This window comes from Salvelinus alpinus, chromosome 2, assembly GCF_045679555.1.
Source record: "Salvelinus alpinus chromosome 2, SLU_Salpinus.1, whole genome shotgun sequence".
Taxonomy (NCBI): Eukaryota; Metazoa; Chordata; class Actinopteri; order Salmoniformes; family Salmonidae; genus Salvelinus; species Salvelinus alpinus.
In genome coordinates this window covers 44463656-44484006 of record NC_092087.1, presented here as the reverse complement: position 1 = coordinate 44484006, position 20351 = coordinate 44463656, and the positions used below count along the sequence as shown (strand labels likewise).

At 44.2% G+C, this 20351-nt stretch overlaps 1 pseudogene; it reads left to right on the top strand.

Annotated features, from left to right (window-relative positions):
- Positions 1 to 6022: 6022 nt before the first annotated feature.
- On the top strand, positions 6023 to 19586 carry LOC139540872 (sodium- and chloride-dependent GABA transporter 2-like; annotated as a pseudogene).
- The last annotated feature ends 765 nt before the right edge of the window (positions 19587 to 20351 follow it).

Below are 20351 nucleotides of genomic sequence, written 5' to 3'. Positions count from 1 at the left end.
AGGCTCTCTCGTTGCGATGTCCCCTTGAGGGCCATCTGCTAGCCTGCAGCTAGCACCGGACTGCTTGCTGTCTGAATCGCCGTGCCACCAGCTTACCTAGCTACTCGCTGGACCCTATGATCACTTGACTACACATGCCTCTCCCTAACATCAATATGCCTTGTCAATTGCTGTTTTTGTGATTCAATTTTGTCTTATTTCACTGTAGAGCCTTCAGCCCTGCTCAATATGCCTTAGCTAGCACTCATGTTCCAACGCCCACACATGCAGTGACCTCACCTGGCTTAAATGGTGCCTCTAGAGACAAAACCTCTCTCATCGTCACTCAATGCCTAGGCTTACCTCCAATGTACTCACATCCTACCATTCCCTTGTCTGTACATTATGCCTTGAATCCAGTGGTGGGCCGTCAGGGCCTGCAAGGCCTTCTCTGCTGGCCTAAACATCATCAGAATATAATTTTTTTTAAAATATATTTTCCCACAAATATGTATTAAATTATTCCCCAGAGTAAGAGTTATACTCTTCATTTCATAGCTTTCCTCTTGGTTGCACTGCTTCCAGCCCCAGGTTGAGATTTGAAGGGCTGGTCTTTATGTTAGATCTTTTATCCAATCATATTCAGCCATCATGTGTTGCCAGGGGTCTAAAATCTGCCCTCAGGCCTTCAGAATCAACAGTGCGGGCGCTTGTCTCTTATAGTGAATGGAAATGAAAATTTAGTGTCAACCAATCAGCTTTAGAGTTGGCTATTGAATTGAATTTGATAAACGAATTAACTCGCGTACTAGTAAGCTGTTTTTTCAACCCACAATGGCGGAAGGAGGAGAAGATATCGATTTGGTCGAGGATATAATTATAACGCCATTCTCAAGACAAACTTTTCAATAAAAGTTAGACATTGTAAGGAGAGGTCGCCCGACGCCACAAAGCCTGTCACAGGCGGGAAAGGGCTTCGTTCGCTCGCCACTTTCAAAGTTCCAACTACGAGCGCTGTCAATGGCTCCTTGGCTCCGAGAAGCACTGCAAACTGTACTGCTGGGAATGCCTATTATTTGCAAGTGATCGATTTGGTGTTTGGAGCCACACTGGCTTTGCAAACTTGAGTTGTCTAACCAAGGCAGCAACGAGACACCAAAGTACGGCTGGGCACTAACAAGCAATGGTGCTTTTGAAAACTTTTGGGGACACCGGAGTGGATCTACAGCTCAAAGAACACGCGCGCAGGGCAACGGAGCTGCACAATGAAAAGGTGAAGGGAAATATTGAAAAGACTCATTGATTGTGTCATGTTTTTGGGTAAACACTGTTTACCCAAAAATGTTAATTTGTCAATTTCAAGGTGACGCAACGCCTGGTTATACTGCGTTTCTGTCTAAATGTATAGTGTCTAGAGCCATGTCATCATAATGAGGTGGATTAATTCGGGTGGGACTGTGTAATACCTCACTGAAGGCCCAGGCCCCAGGCCCACGGCACGCCACTGCTTGAATCTATTCTTTCGCACCCAGAAACCTGCTCCATTTACTCTCTGTTCCGAACGCAATAGATTACCAGTTCTTTCAGCCTTTAGCCGCACTCTTATCCTACTCCTCCTCTGTTCCTCTGGTTATGTAGAGGTTAACCCAGGCCTTGCAACCCCCAGCATCACTCCCATTCCCCAGCTGCTGTCATTTGTTGACTTCTGTGCCCGTAAAAGCATTGGTTTCATGCATGTTAACATTAGAAGCCTTCTCCCTAAGTTTGTTTTATTCAATGCTTTAGCACACTCCGCCAACCCGGATGTCCTAGCCGTGTCTGAATCCTGGCTTAGGAAGGCCACCAAATATCCTGACATTTCCATCCATAACTATAACATTTTGCGACAAGATAGAACTGCCAAAGGGGGCGGAGTTGAAATCTACTGCAGAGATAGCTTGCAGAGATTTGTCATACTATCCAGACAATTCGAGCTTCTACTTTAAAAATCCACCTTTCCAGAAACAAGTCACTCACCGTTGCAGCTTGCTATAGACCCCCTTCAGCCCCCAGCTGTGCTGGGGAGACCATATGTGAATTGATCGCATATGGTCAATTGTAATTAACACCCCGGCCATCCTACAATCTTAACTAGATGCCCTCAATCTCACACAAATGATCAAGGAACCTACCAGGTACAACCCTAAATCCGTAACCATGGGCACCCTCTTAGATATCATTCTGACCAACTTGCCCTCTAAATACACCTCTGCTCTCTTTAACCAGGATCTCAGCGATCACTGCCTCAATGCCTACGTGCGTAATGGGTCCGCGGTCCGCGTAACCACCCCATCACTGTCAAATGTTCCCTAAAGCTTCTTGTCAATAGGGGGGCGCTATATTCACTTTGGAAAAAATCGTGCCCAATTTAAACGGCCTCGTACTCTATTCTAGATCATACAATATGCATATTATTATTACTATTGGATAGAAAACACTCTAGTTTCTAAAACTGTTTGAATTATATCTGTGGGTAAAACAGAACTCATTTGGCAGCAAACTTCCAGACAGGAAGTGAAAATTCTGAAAATGGGGCTCTGTTTCAGGGCCTGCCTATTCAACTGGCTTATATTTATCGATATACATGCACTTCATACGCCTTCCACTAGATGTCAACAGGCAGTGGAAGGTGGAATGGGGTGTCTAGCTTGATCTGAGGTCGAACATGAGCTTTTGGAGTGGCAGGTCAGGAATTTCCTTTGTCTACCAAGGCGCGAGGCGGAGCTCGACATTAGCTTCTGAAAAGCTTTCGGTTTACACGGCGAATATCTCCGGCTCTGATTTTATTTGATACATGTGATAATAACATCGTAAAGTAGTTTTTTTCCACCGAGTTTTATCAGTTTATTCAACGTTTATTGGGACTTTTGGAGTTTTCCATTCTTTGCGTCAAGAGAGGGTGGGAATGTTATCAACCTTGGCTAGCATTGTTGGCGCGAATTCGACAGAAGAAAAGGACATTCTAAAACCAAACAACAATTTATTCTGGACCAATGACTCCTTGTACAAGATTCTGATGGAAGCTCAGCAAAAGTAAGAACCATTTATGATGTTATTTCGTATTTCTGTGGAAAATGTTGATACCTATTCTCTGCCGTTTTGGCGAGCGCTGTCTCGCAATAACGCAAGCTGTTTGTTATGGTAAAGTTATTTTTAAAAATCTAACACGGCGGTTGCATTAAGAACCAGTGTATCTTTCATTTGCCATACAACAAGTATTTTTATGTAAAGTTTATGAGTTCTTTGGTCAGATTAGGTGACTGTCCAAAATAGCTCCGGACATTCTGGTGAATCGATGCTACATATTCACAATGTATAACCACGGTTTGCAGCTCTAAATATGCACATTTTCGAACAAAACATAAGTGTATTGTATAACCTGATGTTATAAGACTGTCATCTGATGAAGTTGGTCAAGGTTAGTGATTAATTTTATATCTTTTGCTGGTTTTTGCGATAGCTACCTTTTGTGGTGAATAAATGCGGTTGTGTGTTTGGCTATTGTGGTAAGCTAATATAATTCTATATTGTGTTTTCGCTGTAAAACACTTAAAAAATTGGAAATATTGGCTGGATTCACAAGATGTTTATCTTTCATTTCCTGTACACCTGTACACATGTATTTTTCATAAATGTTTTATGATGAGTATTTATTTATTTCACGTTGCTCTCTGTAATTATTCTGGCTGCTTCGGTGCTATTTTTGATGGTAGTGTTAGGATTTACCTAGGGGTCATGATTGGGGCTGTACAAATGTTTGGTGTATTAGAATAATTGATTATGCTTATGTTATGTTAATAGAAGGGGAGGGGTTAAAAGACCCTTACATTTATAGGGTTTTAGACTACTGATTAACAATATATATATATTCATTGTAGAAGTTTAGTATTGTTCTACATTTGTATTTTAGTTCTCTCTCTCTCTCTCTGCCTCATTATAAAGAGGCCCTTAGACAGAACTCTGCACGGGAGTGAAGGAGATAAGACTAGGTAAACATTCCACAATGGGTCAACTTTGGGGGAAGGGGACATTTACTGCTAAGTGTTTAGCTAACAATAAGGGCCCTCTTTATACAGCTTTGTAGGCATGGTTTTGGTCCCAGGAGTAGAGGATGATGATATAGGTAGTGACGTCACCAGGGCGCGACTTAGGGTTTAATAAAACCACTGGAGACCTTTTGGTGGGGGCAGAACTTACTTACATGCGTGCTATGTTCCTGTTTGTCAACTTCTGTCTGCAATTGCATTAATAAAGGTTTTTGAATGATTTAATTAAAGATATTGTAATAATGCTAATTTCACCAATGAACCAATGATTGACAAAGGACGTAAGGAACGAACCCTAACAGTAGCTGCAATGTAAAACTATGATTTATACCTCAAATATGCACATCTTTCGAACAAAACATGAATGTATTGTATAACATGTTATAAGACTGTCATCTGATGAAGTTGTTTCTTGGTTAGTGACTAATTATATCTCTATTTGGTCGGTTTTGTGATAGCTACCTATGCGGTAGAAACATGGTGAAAATATGCGGTTGAGTCTTTGGCTATTGTGGTTAGCTAATAGAAATACATATTGTGTTTTCGCTGTCAAACATTTTAAAAATCGGAAATGATGGCTGGATTCACAAGATGTTTATCTTTAATTTGCTGTATTGGACTTGTGATTTCATGAAAATTATATTATATGATATCCCCTTCCCGTTAGGCTAGGCTATGCTAGTCAGCTTTTTTGATGAGGATGCTCCCGGATCCGGGATGGGTATGAAGTAATTAAACAAAGGTGAAATAAAATAAATGAATAAAAATATATATTCTGTGCTCCTTGCAATTCAAATATGAGGAAGCTTGACAAGTTTGTCGTTGTGAGTAAGGTAAGACAGAGTGCCTATTAAAAGTGTGCCAGTTATCGGGTCGTACAACATGCCTACAGCATGTGGTACTATGAGATCTCTCAGTGTGACTGTGATGAGTGAAAGTGCCATCTGCATTCATATGTTAAATGATAAAATATGACATTTGGACCCTTTTTCTATTTGACATTTCAGGCCAGAAGGGAAGAGAGCTGATAGCTTAGTGCCTGAGTATAACAACCATTATTTCTGCTTGAAGATATTTTACATTACCTCCACCAGAGTACTTATGGGTTCTGCAGTAAAAAATAATACTCGAGTTACAACAGGTAAAATATGACTTGTAGTGAATATATAATACAACTAAGCCTGCAACAGCAACACACTATCTCATCAACTGAAATGGTGTCTGACTTCGCTTTTATTTCCATAGATAGGAGAAAACTGAGGAAGATCAACAATATTGCCTAGTTAAGTTAAATAAAATCAACAACATTGTAGTTACTCCACAATCCTAACCAAATTACAGAGTGAAAATAACACAGTCTGTACTGAACAAAAATATTCCAAAACAATAAGGCACTAAAATAAACTGCAAAAAATGTGGCAAAGAAATTAACTATATGTCGTGAATACAAAGCGATATGTTTGGTGCAAATCCAATGCAACACATCACTGAGTGTCACGACTTCAACCGAGGCAGGCTCTCCTTCCCGTTCGGGTGGCGCTCGGCGGTCGTCGTCACCGGCCTACTAGCTGCCACTGACTCTTTTTCCTCCCCCTCCTTATGTGTTTATTTGTTACACCTGTGTTCAGTTAAGTGGGTAATTAGTATGGCTTTATTTGTCAGCCAGCCCGTAGGCGTCTTTGTGCGGGATTATTACTTTGTAACCTTTTGGATTTCGGGAGTGGAGATTGTATTTGTGGACTGGGATTGTGGCTCGTGTCGTTGGACCGAACCGTGTATGTTCACCCAGTTCGTCCGTGTTGGACATTGTGTTGGACAGTTGGGGATTAAAGACTCAACTTATTGAAGCTCTGCTGTTTCCTGCGTTTGACTTCGCACCCCCCCCGACACCCAGGTCGTTACAGAATCCCGCACCTGCAATGGAGTCAGCAGGAGCAGCAGCCAACCCTCTCCCATCGATGGAGGAACGGGTTCTCCACCACACCACCGTCCTCCATCGAATCGGATCCGCCATGGACCAGATGATGGAGAGAATGGAGCGATGGGAGAGGAGTGGGCTCCTCTCTCCACCTTCAGCTCCCCTTCCTCAGGACTCTTCATCCCCCGGCTCCAGCGCGCTCCGTCTTACGCTCCCGAGGGATTATGATGGAGCGGCGGCAGGGTGCCAGGGGTTTTTACTCCAGCTGGAGCTATACCTGGCCACTATTCGCCCTACTCCCTCGGGAGCGGAGAGGGTGAGTGTCCTCGTCTCCTGCCTAACGGGTCGTGCTCTGGAGTGGGCCAACGCAGTCTGGAATGGCCCGGACTCAGCGAAGGAGCACTACCCGGAGTTTACCCGTCGCTTTCGTGCCGTGTTCGACCACCCCCCAGAGGGCCGAGCGGCGGGTGAGAGACTGTTTCATCTTAGGCAGGAGAAGAGGAGCGCACAGGATTTCGCGCTGGAGTTCCGGACCTTGGCCGCGGGATCAGGGTGGAACGACAGGGCCCTTATTGACCACTACCGGTGTAGTCTCCGGGAGGACGTCCGCAGGGAGCTAGCGTGTCGGGACATCGCTCTTTCTTTGGATGAGCTTATCGACATGTCCATCCGACTGGACAATCTGCTGGCTGCCCGCGGGCGTTCGGAGAGGGTCCTGTGCGTTCCACCACCCAGCGCCCCGGCTCCCATCCCAATGGAATTGGGAGGGGCCGCGCCTAGGGGTACCGGAGGAGGAGGCCTCCCCTGCACCAGCTGTGGTCGGAGAGGACACACGGCCGATCGGTGCTGGGGGGGTCTGTCTGGGAGTCGAGATGTCAGGCAGAACGCTTCTCGATCACCCCAGGTGAGTCAGCACCAAACTCACTCAGAACCCCCTGTTGGTCACATGTTTGTCTCAATTTTTTTCCTTTATTTTTCCCCCTCTTCCCAGCATAGGGCACTAGTAGATTCAGGTGCAGCTGGGAACTTTATGGATCGCGGACTCGCCCGAGAGTTGGGCGTTCCGCTTGTGCCGATAGATTCTCCCTTTCCCGTGCACTCCCTAGATAGCCGGCCATTAGGGTCAGGGGTGGTCAGGGAGGCCACAGTTCCCCTGGACATGGTGACGCAGGGGAATCATAGGGAACGTATCAGTCTCTTTATTATTGATTCGCCTGCGTTTCCAGTGGTGCTGGGTATTCCCTGGTTGGCCCGGCACAATCCCAATATTTCGTGGAGACAGGGGGTTCTCCAGGGGTGGTCAGAGGAGTGTTCTGGAAGGTGTCTGGGAGTTTCCATTGGTGCCACGTCAGTGGAGAGTCCAGACCAGGGTTCCACGGTGCGCATTCCCCCCGAGTATGCCGATTTGGCAATCGCTTTCTGTAAGAAGAAAGCGACGAAATTACCACCACATCGACCGGGTAGGGATTGTGCGATAGATCTCCAGGTTAACGCTGCGCTTCCCAAGAGTCACGTGTACCCTTTGTCCCAAGAGGAGACGTTGGCTATGGAGACATATGTCGCGGAGTCTCTGGGACAGGGGTACATTCGGCCCTCCATCTCACCCGTCTCCTCGAGTTTCTTTTTTGTGAAGAAGAAGGAGGGAGGTTTGCGTCCGTGTATTGATTATAGAGGTCTAAATGCCATCACAGTGGGGTTTAGTTACCCACTACCTCTCATCGCTTCGGCGGTGGAATCATTTCACGGAGCGCAGTTCTTTACAAAACTGGACCTCAGGAGCGCGTACAGTCTGGTGCGTATTCGGGAGGGGGACGAGTGGAAAACCGCATTTAGTACCACATCGGGCCATTATGAGTACTGCGTCATGCCGTATGGGTTAAAGAATGCTCCAGCTGTTTTCCAATCCTTTGTAGACGACATTCTCAGGGACCTGCACGTGCAGGGGGTAGTTGTGTATATCGATGACATTCTGATCTACTCAACTACTCAAGCCGCGCATGTATCTCTGGTGCGCAAAGTGCTTGGCAGACTGCTGGAGCATGACCTATACGTCAAGGCTGAGAAGTGTGTGTTCTCCAAACAAGCCGTCTCCTTCCTGGGTTATCGCATTTCCACCTCGGGGGTGGTGGTGGAGAGTGACCGCATAAAGGCCGTGCGTAATTGGCCGACTCCAACCACGGTGAAAGAGGTGCAGCGGTTTTTGGGTTTTGCCAACTACTACCGGAGATTTATCCGGGGTTTTGGTCAGGTAGCGGCTCCCATTACCTCACTGCTAAAGGGGGGCCCGGTGCGGTTGCGGTGGTCAGCGGCGGCGGACGGAGCTTTCAACAGGTTGAAGGCTCTGTTCACGGATGCTCCCGTGTTGGCGCATCCGGATCCCTCTTTAGCATTCATAGTGGAGGTGGACGCGTCCGAGGCTGGGGTGGGTGCCGTGCTATCACAGCGCTCGGGTACGCCACCAAAACTCCGCCCCTGCGCTTTCTTCTCTAGTAAGCTCAGTGCAGCGGAGCGTAACTATGATGTGGGGGATCGGGAGTTGTTAGCGGTGGTCAGGGCTCTGAAGGTGTGGAGACACTGGCTTGAGGGGGCTAAACACCCCTTTCTCATCTGGACCGACCACCAGAATCTGGAGTATATTCGGGCAGCTCGGAGACTGAACCCGCGTCAGGCAAGGTGGGCCATGTTTTTCACCCGGTTTAGGTTCACGTTGTCCTACAGACCCGGCTCCCAAAACGTAAAGGCTGACGCACTGTCTCGCCTTTACGACACGGAGGATAGGACCACCGAGCCCACTCCCATCATCCCCGCCTCGAGGCTGATAGCGCCAGTGGTATGGGAGGTGGACTCGGACATCGAGCGGGCGTTACGGGCGGAACCCGCGCCTCCTCAGTGCCCGGCGGGCCGTAAGTACGTACCGCTTGGTGTTCGGGACCGACTGATTCGGTGGGCTCATGTCCTACCCTCCTCGGGTCACCCTGGGGTGACGAGGACAGTGGGGAGCCTTCGGGGAAGGTATTGGTGGCCTACCTTAGCTCGGGATGTTAGGGTTTATGTCTCCTCCTGTTCGGTATGCGCCCAGAGTAAGGCTCCTAGGCACCTTCCTAGAGGGAAGTTGCAACCCCTCCCCGTTCCACAACGGCCATGGTCTCATCTGTCCGTGGACTTCCTGACCGATCTCCCCCCTTCTCAGGGAAACACTACGGTTCTGGTAATTGTGGATCGGTTTTCTAAGTCCTGTCGTCTCCTCCCGTTGCCCGGTATCCCTACTGCCCTACAGACTGCGGAGGCCTTATTCACTCACGTCTTCCGGCACTACGGGGTGCCGGAGGACATCGTTTCTGATCGGGGCCCCCAGTTCACGTCCCGAGTATGGAGGGCGTTCATGGAGCGTCTGGGGGTCACGGTCAGCTTGACTTCCGGTTTTCACCCCGAGAGTAATGGGCAGGTGGAGAGAGTGAACCAGGAGGTGGGTAGGTTTCTGCGGTCCTATTGCCAGGACTGGCCAGGGGAGTGGGCGAGATACATTCCCTGGGCCGAGATGGCCCAGAACTCACTACGCCACTCCTCTACTAATGTGTCCCCCTTTCAGTGTGTGTTGGGGTACCAGCCGGTCCTGGCACCATGGCATCCGAGCCAGACCGAGGCTCCTGCGGTGGAGGAGTGGGTACAGCGCTCCAAAGAGACCTGGAGGTCCGTCCAGGAGTCCCTTCAACAAGCTACTAGGAGGCAGAAGAGGAGCGCTGACCGCCACCGCAGTGAGGCTCCCGTGTTTGTACCGGGGGAAAGGGTCTGGCTCTCGACCCGAAACCTACCCCTCCGCTTGCCCTGCCGGAAGCTGAGGCCGCAGTGTGTAGGGCCCTTCAAAGTCCTGAGGAGAATAAACGAGGTGTGTTATCGATTAAAACTCCCTTCCTATTATCGTATTAACCCCTCGTTTCATGTGTCTCTCCTCAGGCCGGTGGTAGCTGGTCCCCTGCAGGACGGTGAGGTGCCGGAGGTCCCTCCTCCCCCTCTGGACATCGAGGGGTCCCCGGCGTACACGATACGGGCCATTCTGGACTCGAGACGCCGGGTGAGGGGCCTGCAGTACCTCGTGGACTGGGAGGGGTACGGTCCGGAGGAGAGGTGCTGGGTACCGGTGGAGGACATTTTGGATCCATCTATGTTAAGGGATTTCCATCGCCTCCATCCGGATCGCCCCGCGCCTCGTCCTCCGGGTCGACCTCGAGGCCGGTGTCGGCGCGCTGCGGGAGCCGCGCGTCAGAGGGGGGGTACTGTCACGACTTCAACCGAGGCAGGCTCTCCTTCCCGTTCGGGTGGCGCTCGGCGGTCGTCGTCACCGGCCTACTAGCTGCCACTGACTCTTTTTCCTCCCCCTCCTTATGTGTTTATTTGTTACACCTGTGTTCAGTTAAGTGGGTAATTAGTATGGCTTTATTTGTCAGCCAGCCCGTAGGCGTCTTTGTGCGGGATTATTACTTTGTAACCTTTTGGATTTCGGGAGTGGAGATTGTATTTGTGGACTGGGATTGTGGCTCGTGTCGTTGGACCGAACCGTGTATGTTCACCCAGTTCGTCCGTGTTGGACATTGTGTTGGACAGTTGGGGATTAAAGACTCAACTTATTGAAGCTCTGCTGTTTCCTGCGTTTGACTTCGCACCCCCCCCGACACCCAGGTCGTTACACTGAGTACCACTCTTCATATTTTCAAGCTTGGTGGTGGCTGCATCGTGTTATGTGTATGCTTGTCATTAACTTCTTGCAACTATAGGGGGTGCTGTTCCGCATTAGCATATTTGGGTCTCCAAATTAAACTGCCTCGTGCTAAATTCTTGATCATACAATATGCATATTATTGTTATTATTGGATAGAAAACACCTTCTAGTTTCTATAGAAGTTGGAATTTTGTCTCTGAGTGGTACAGAACAATATCTACAGCACTTTTCATGACAGGGGTCAGATTTCAGAAATTTTTACCCCTGATCTGGAGTCTGTTTTTAAGGCGACAGTGAATGCTATGAAGAAACCGACACTGCCTACGTCTTCCTCTGGGTGTCTGTACGTCATCACGTTTTGAATGGAGTCTATTGCACAATCCCAGCCATTATAAAACCACAAAATGTATAGGGACCGCCCTTTCTCGTCGCGCGCCTGAAGCGTGAAGGACATCGGACTTGCCTCATTCCAAATCCTTGTCTAACCAGCAATATTTCTCCGGTCATGTTTTCAGTCTTTATAGTTGTTAAAAACATCATAATGTAGTTAATTTGAACCGTTTTATAGCAATTTATATCCGTTTAGTGCGATTTTGAGGAATTTCTTTGTTGTGCACTCTGAAACTTTGGACACGTTTTGGGGTCCCGTTCGATCGTTAGTGGATATTTCGAAGGACAGAGGACATCTATCGACCAAAAGACGTTTATAACATAGAAAGGATACATTGCCCAAGAATCTGATGGAAGAACAGCTCAAAGTAAACAATATTTAATATGATAAATCGTTGTTCTGTCGAAATATTTTAAACGCATATTTCGCCATTTTGTTTGGTATAGCTTCACTTGGCGAACCCTGTATTGAAAAGTAAGGTTAATTTTAAAAATGTAAATCAGCGGTTGCATTAAGAACTAATTTGTTTTTCGATTCCTGTCAACCCTGTATTTTTTAGTCAAGTATATGATTAGCTTTCGATTAAACTAGATCACTCTGAAAGCTGACGTTCCTCATTTTGAGGCTTGAGTTGTGACTATTTCCATTGTATAACCACGGTTTTGTATGGCTAAATATGCACCTTTTCGAACAAACTGTATATGTATGTTGTAAAATGATGTTACAGGAGTGTCATCGGAAGAATTCTGAGAAGGTTAGTGAAAAAATTAATATATTTTGGCGGTGATTACGTTATAGCGCTCTTTGGCTGGAATCGATGCTCTGGTAACGTTTGCACATGTGGTATGCTAACTTATCGATTTATTGTGTTTTCGCTGAAAAACGCTTAGAAAATCTGAAATATGGTCTGAAATCACAAGAACTGGGTCTTTCCATTGCTATGCTTTGTCTATTTTTATGAAATGTTTTATGATGAGTAAATTGGTCATACACGTTGCTCTATCTAGTAATTCTAGTCGATTTGTGATGGTCGGTGCAATTGTAAACTGTGATTTCTACCTGAAATATGCACTTTTTTCTAACAAAAACTATCCTATACCATGAATATGTTATCAGACTGTCATCTGATGGGTTTTTTTATAGGTTATTGGCTATCAATATCTTAGTTGAGCCGAATTGGTGATAGCACCTGAAGGAGTAAGAAACTGATGGAGTTAGAATAGTGGTGTATTTTGCTAACGTGTTTAGCTAATAGATTTACATATTTTGTCTTCCCTGTAAAACATTTTAAAAATCTGAAATGGTGGCTTTATTCACAAGATCTGTATCTTTCATCTGGTGTCTTGGACTTGTGATTTAATGATATTTAGATGCTACTATCTACTTGTGAAGCTATGCTAGCTATGCTAATCAGTGTGTGGGGGGGTGGGGGGTGCTCCCGGACCCGGGGTAGAGGCTCGTTAGAGGTTAAGGAGTTTTTTTAGGATAAAAATAAATGGAAAAGAGCTAAGCACAGACAAAGTCCTAGAGGAAAACCTGGTTCAGTCTGCTTTCCATCAGACACTGGGAGACAAATCCACCTTTCAGCAGGACAAAAAACACAAGGCCAAATACAGTGCCTTCAGAAGGTATTCATACCCCTTGACTTATTCCACATTTTGTTGTATTACAGCCTGAATTCAAGATGGAGTAAATAATAATCTCACCCATCTACACACAAAACCACATTATGAGAAAGTGATAAAAAAAAGGGGAAATGTTTGAAAATATATTGAAAATGAAATACACAAATATCTCATTTACATGAGTAGTCACACCCATGTTAGAGTCAATACATGTTAGAATCACCTTTGGCAGCGATTACAGCTGTGAGTCTTTCTGGGTAACTCTAAGAGCTTTGCACACCTGGTGTCACGATTGTCTTCGTATTGTGAGAGAGAGGACCAAGGCGCAGCATCTTCTTTTTTATTAGAAGATGAACACGAACACGAACACTAATACAAACTAGACAAAACAACAAACGACCGTGAAGCTACAAAACGAAAGTGCAGACACAAGCAACTAACGTCAAGACATAGACAATTACCCACGAAATACCCAATGAATATGGCTGCCTAAATATGGCTCTCAATCAGAGACAATGAACAACAGCTGCCTCTAATTGAGAACCAATCTAGGCAGCCATAGACATACAAACACCTATACTAGACACTGCCCCCATAAACATACAAAAAACCCTAGACAATACAAAAACACATACATCCCCCATGTCACACCCTGACCTAACTAAAATAATAAAGAAAACAAAGATAACTAAGGCCAGGGCGTGACACCTGGATTGTACAATATTTGCCCATTATTATTTTTTTAATTATTCAAGCTGATTTAAGCAGTTTGTGCCCAGTGGGTGCCTTGGCATAATTCCAATACTTCCAAAGTGTACAGCAAATGAGGGCGTTATTATGAAAATTAAAGGTGAATGATGTTTTTCTTTTCTGGCTGAGTTTTAATACTCGCTCACGCACACATAGTTTCAGGAGGGGTCTGATTTATAACGCGAAGCATGCGTATGCACACTGCATTAGGAAAGTATTCAGATCCTTTCCCATGTTCCACATTTTGTTACATTACAGCTTAATTCTAAAATGTATTAAATGTTAAAAAATCTTCATCAATCTACACACAATACCCCATAATGACGAAGCAAACAGGTATTTAGACATTTTTGCACATGTATTAAACATTAAAGGCGGGACTGTACACTAAACGTTGTCTGTTCGTTGTATGTACTCAGGAAAACTCCTAGCTGCAAAATCCAAACTTGAGAAAGTAGCATTGTAATCCAAAGAAATGTTAATATGATTTAAATTGGTATTCAGCACGTAAACTCAAGGGTTCTGTCTGGAGCCTTTGTCAAGAATGTGCTGGTTGAGGGTGACATTTAGGGCCAGACAATTAGCCATAATAGGTACAATAGATGCACAGTACATGCAGGCTTTTCCTTCTGTAAATGATATTGCACTATTGTATTTGTAAAAGTCAGTCAACCATGATTTTAATCTCTGCTTTACCAGTTTGAAACAATATCAGGATACATTTTAGATTGCTTGTTGGATGACTGGTCTGTTTCTGACCTGATTTAACAAAAATGAAAAGGGATTAAAGTAACAAGACATTTCATTCAAGTTATTGGATGAAGCTTGGATTAAACATCAACAGTATTACACTGGCTCACACTAATTCATGAGCTATTACATGATAGAGTAAGTGACAGTCTTTCCTGTGACATGACACGTGCATTCAGAACAATTGTCCTGTCTTCCAACATTCACAAATGTCTGTCTTGTTGGAATGGCACCATAACCTATTAATCAGGGCTGGTGAATTTGAAAGGAGTCTAATCCACATCAAAAAGAAACACAGTTAAATGTTTTTTTATGTTTTAGGTTGAGAATGTGATTGGATATAATATATGTGTCAAGATCGTCGTAAGGATTGGACAAAGGTGCAGCGTGGTAGGTGTACATTTAGTTTTATTTAAATTAATACCGAACAAAAACAACCAAAATACTGAACGAACTAAACGTGAAGCTACTGGTGTGCACACAGGCAACTATCTGTAGACAAGATCCCACAAAACACAAAAGGGAAATGGCTGCCTAAATATGATCCCCAATCAGAGACAACGATAAACAGCTGTCTCTGATTGGGAAGCATACCAGGCCAACATAAACCATTAATCACCTAGATGACACACCCTAGTCACTATCACGCCCCAACCAACATAGAGAATAAACAACTCTCTATGGTCAGGGCTTGACAATATCTCACATATATTTCTCAGAAGAAGCCTTTTTTATTTCCATGTTTGTATGTAAAATCTCCTCCTCCTCCTATGCTTTTTACAACCTACACTGTGAATGTTTAAATTATGTTTTCAAAATAGACAAGAAAAATACAATCATTTGTGTGTTATTAGTTTAAGCACACAATGTTTGTCTATTGTTGTGACTTAGATCAGATCAAATTTTTTGACCAATTTATGCAGAAATCCAGGTAATTCCAAAGGGTTCACTTACTTTTTCTTGCCACTATACAAGGTCAAAATAGATACCATTTGAATTCGCCTCTAACACCCTGGGATGAGACTAGTGTATAAGAATTGTGAAACTATGAAGACTATTGTGTCTCTCTCTGGTGTGTCTCACAGGTGTGGATGGATGCTGGAACACAAATCTTCTTTTCCTATGCTATCTGCCTCGGCTGCCTGACTGCTCTTGGCAGCTACAACAAATATGACAACAACTGTTACAAGTGAGTGGAAGAATTATGTACACAAACAGTAAATGTGCCTTGCTAGATAAAATGTGCTGGCAGAACGTTTTCTCTTGCCTGCAAAAACGTCCCCTGTGCACATAATTCTTTGGAGGTTGGGTTGCAGAAATGGTAAGGTATCTGGAAAGTTTGATGATCTCCATATTGTAGGTCATTTGGATGCCTTCGTGTTGTGACTAACAGGGAAGTGAATATCTTTTTAGGTAATGTGTGTACCTGTGCCTGTTGAACAGTGGAACCAGCTTTGTGGCCGGTTTTGCTATCTTCTCTGTCTGGGCTTCATGGCTTATGAATAAGGGACAGACATCTCAACCGTGGCCAAATCAGGTGTCAAGTGTTGCAGCAGTGAGATATGAAGTTAACAAATGCACAAACAAACAAATTAACAAACCCTTGTAAGTTCTGCTTTGTTACAAGACAGGTGTCTTAGCATTTCAAGGATCTAACTCTTCCCTCTGCCCCTGAGAGTTCAGTAATGAGTTTACCTGTGTTGCTGCATACAGGTCCTGGCCTGGCATTCATCGCATACCCTCGTGCCGTGGCCATGATGCCATTACACCAGCTTTGGGCCATCTTATTCTTCATCATGATAATCCTACTGGGGTTAGACAGTGAGGTGTGTTAGAGTGGCCCTGAAGGTCTACGGAATATTTCCTTAGTGAAGGATAATTACATAACCTACAATATATGCTACAACCATCACTAAACTAATGGATGTGAAACTGTGAAGAAGTAGCTAGTATTTCAAAGAACAGAGTTTCCACTGAACTTCCCCATCATCTCTCCTTCAGTTTGTAGCTCTGGAGGCTTTGATGACAGCTATCTCAGACATGAATCCCTCCTTCTTCCTGGTTGGCCATCGGCGTAAAATCCTCCTCATCATCATCAGTGCGGGTAGCTTCTTCATCGGCCTGGTCATGGTCACAGAGGTGAGAGGTCCTTTGAAGTCACCATTCTATAAGGAAATAGGATATAAAATATTTAATTTCAAGGCCATCGTTATTAGATCAATCATGACAGTAACCAGATATATGATCAATTATGTACCTCCCAAGTGATCTGTTTCAACATATCCCTGTGTTTCAACATACCACCTCGTTCCGCAGAATTGTTGGTTGATTCCACTTATTCCGTAAGCGATTGGGCTGGTGGACACACCTACGATCATTGTCTGAGTGTTTTGTAGACTCTGGAGGTAGATTATAGTCTTATTGTTGTGCTCAGTAAGACCTTATACTTTCTTTCTCTTTCTACCCCTCCTCTATTTGCAGGGAGGCCTGTATATCTTCCAGCTGTTTGATTACTATGCCTGCAGTGGGATGACTCTGCTTCTCTTCGCTATACTACAGTCAGTGTGTATCAGCTGGGTTTATGGTGAGTTAGCCCGGCCTACTCCCAGTGTCTCTTAGGGCCCGCAACCACTTTTGTTCAATGTCAGTCGGGGTCTCAACTTACTGTTAGTTAAGATAGTAGAATACACAATGTGACATTTTGAAACGTGGTAGTGCATCCGCAGTTTTCCTCTTGTTATGTCAGTCACTGATAGTCAACCAATTAGCCCATGTCAGCTACCATGTTATAGTTTGCTAGGTAAGTTAGTCTAGTCAGCTATCTAAACCTTGTATTATAATACAAACATTAATGAAGGCATTTTCATGTAAGTTATTATTAAGTGTTACCACTATCATTGTAGGTTTTATGAAAACATAATAGTAAAATTAGTGCTACCAGGAATCCTTGGGATGTCCCTACCTTAAACCCTAACCTTAACCATTTTAAATGTCAACTTCAATGGAGTAGGAACATCCCAAGGATCCCTGATAACAAGGTGCTGTAAAAGACCCTGCTTGGCCCCATTCCATCAACCCCAGATAATCAATCACAGAAACCCTAATTGCAGGTCAGCTTCCCTCAGGATGTTTCTGTTCAAGGTGTTTATGGCATTATCCAAGTTGTTCCTCTGGCACACATTGCCACTTTGGACATTGATGTGAAACGACATCTCGTTACTTTGGGATTATAAGGTTCTGACCATGTTGGTCAAAAATTAGAATTTTACATAGAGTTGCTCTTTAGGTGGTCCTTTACGTGTGAGATAAGTCAGATTTTTGAAAAAGTACATTTACAATGAAAAAAATGAAAAAAGTTCTATCTATGCAAACACCTTTTAACTTGGTGCTATAAGGTTCTACATGCAATCCAATCACACAATGCTGGGTTGTCAATAACAAATAATTGTACATAAGTAAGGTGATATACTTGAAAATAGGAGGACATCACAAAACAGTTCTGAGATCTGGTACTTAAAAATAATCATTATCTCAAAACTATACATTTTGCAGTTAGAACTTTATAGTCCTGAGTCCTTGATGATTCACATCACAGGTTATGGTTGTAACATGTACGCTGGGAGTCGGGAAGCAAGTTCAGGGAGTGAATTTAATAACTAAATGAACATAGAACAAAACAAGAAACAGACATACAGACATGAACACTGCAACAGAAACAATAACACCTTGGGAAGGAACCTAAGGGGTGACAGATGTAGGGAAGGTTATGAAATCATTATTAGTTATTTGTTACATGCGCCGAATACAACAGGTGTAGTAGACCTTACAGTGAAATGCTTACTTACAAGCCCTTAACCAACAATGCTTTAAGAAGTTAAGAAAATAAATACAAATAAGTGTTAAGTAAAAAATAGAAAATTAAAGTAACAACTAATTTAACAGCAGCAGCTAAAGAGCAAGCGAGGGTATATACAAGGGGCACCGGTACATAGTCAATGTGCGGGGACATCGTTTAGTCGAGGTAATTGAGGTAATATGTACATGTAGGTAGAGTTAAAGTGACTATGCATAGATTATAAACAGAGCAACAGCAGCATACAAAAGGGGTCTTGGTAGCCCTTTGATTAGCTGTTTAGGAGTCATGAAGGTCTTGAATTTCAGGTGACAGGTGTGTGTAATAATGAGCAGCCTGATGACCTAGAGAGCCGGACAGGGAGTATATGTGACCGTACCCCCTCCCTGACGCATGGCTTTAGCCGCAGGACGCCGACCAGAGGGACGATCCCGGGGACCAGGAGCGGACCGGTGACCTCTGCTGATGCTCAGGAACCTATCGAGACAGGTTCCCGAGCCTCACCCAGTCTCGATAGGTTCCGGAGCCTCACCCAATCGAGACTGGGTGAGGCTCGGGAACCTATCGAGACTGGGTGAGGCGTGGGAACTAGGCGAGCCAGCTAAGGCATGGAAGCCTAACAAGCCGGCCGAGGACCCGACATCAAAAATAACTAAAGACACTGATGCTCCCCTTTGGTGAGGGGTTATTCTGTAGCGTGTAGGCTGGGACTCGGGAAGCTAGTTCTCGAAATGAACAAAACAAGAAACACAGGTAGCATACAGACAAACACTGGAACAGAAACAATCATGCCTGGGGAAGAACTCAAAATAAGTGACAGATATAGGGAAGGTAATCAGGAAGGTGATGAAGTCCAGGTGAGTCTGATAAGGCGCTGGTGCGTGTAATGATGATGATGGGTGTGTGTAATAATGAGCGTCAGAGAGAGAGTATACGTGACACTGGTCCTCTTTTCATATTACTTATATTTTTTTCACCACTTTTTCAGAAGAATGGCCATAACGTAAGCTCTGATTTTCTAAACAAAGAAATACAGGTACTTTAGACCAGTGTTTCCTAAACCCGGTCCTGGGGCCCACCCCTGGGTGCATATTTAGTTTTTTGCCATAACACTACACAACTGAATCAAATAATAAAAGCTTGATGATGAGTTGGTTATTTGAATCAGCTGTTGGGGGCCCAGGACCGAGTTTGGGAAACCCTGGTTAGAGCTGTTTTCCAGGTTTTCTAATCTGCAATTGTTTAAACCTGTCTGTCACTTGGTGGTTTGAGAATGTTTACCTTGGTTTTTGACAGACCAACTGGGTATTTGACAGACCAACTGACCAAACACTTTTATTGACTGCTGTTATTTTGAGTCCCTGTTGATATGTTTACTCCACAGGTGCAGACCGTCTGTACGATAATATGGAAGACATGATCGGTTATCGACCATTACCCATCATTAAGTACTGTTTGAAGTATTTCACTCCAGTCATCTGCACTGTAAGTTTTATTTCTTGACACCCCACTGTCAACAGCAAATTAATTTGTTATTTTTCCAATTATAGTTATAGTAAACATGACGTTGATGTCCCAGTAATACAAGTGATTTACAGAAAACCAAAAAGTTTAGTTGGCAATACAGAGAAATATAAATCAAATGGATGCCGATGTGTAACCTATGTAAAGTAGATAATCCTAACTTTATGTTCATTATAAATGCTTCTATAAAAACAAAGAGAGTCGCACACTCTATGTATAAACTCACCGTAATTTATTGGGTAAATCACCAATGTTTTGGCATCACTGTGCGTTCTTCAGGGTGATGTCATGAATGCTTGAACCAGGTTATGTAGACAAAACAGTGCAATTTGCGCAAACTAATGACTAGAGAGTGGTGTGTCATTATTATTTTTAATTAGAATGAATTGAGTGAAACTGTTAAAAGACAATGCGAGAATATAGTAGATGTCATCGAGTGATTGTTTAGCAGACATGATAATGCAAGCTGTTCCTTTGAAGGAAAGCAATTGTTTGCAATAAAAATGTCCTGGTGATTGATGTGATGTGATGTGATTGATGTTGAACTGTTGAATGTGTTAGGACATTTGAAACAGTTGGGAATTTATGTGGTGAATGGGGGTGGCCTGAGGTTTGAATGTGGCAAAAAGTGATTGATGAGCTCTTTTAAGTGTCGTGTTTATGCCTTTTTGTGGTCATTCTGTCCAGATGTTCTCACGCTATCAAGTGATTGCTTATATTACATGATATTGCAGCTGTTACTTTGAAGTAAAGCAAGTG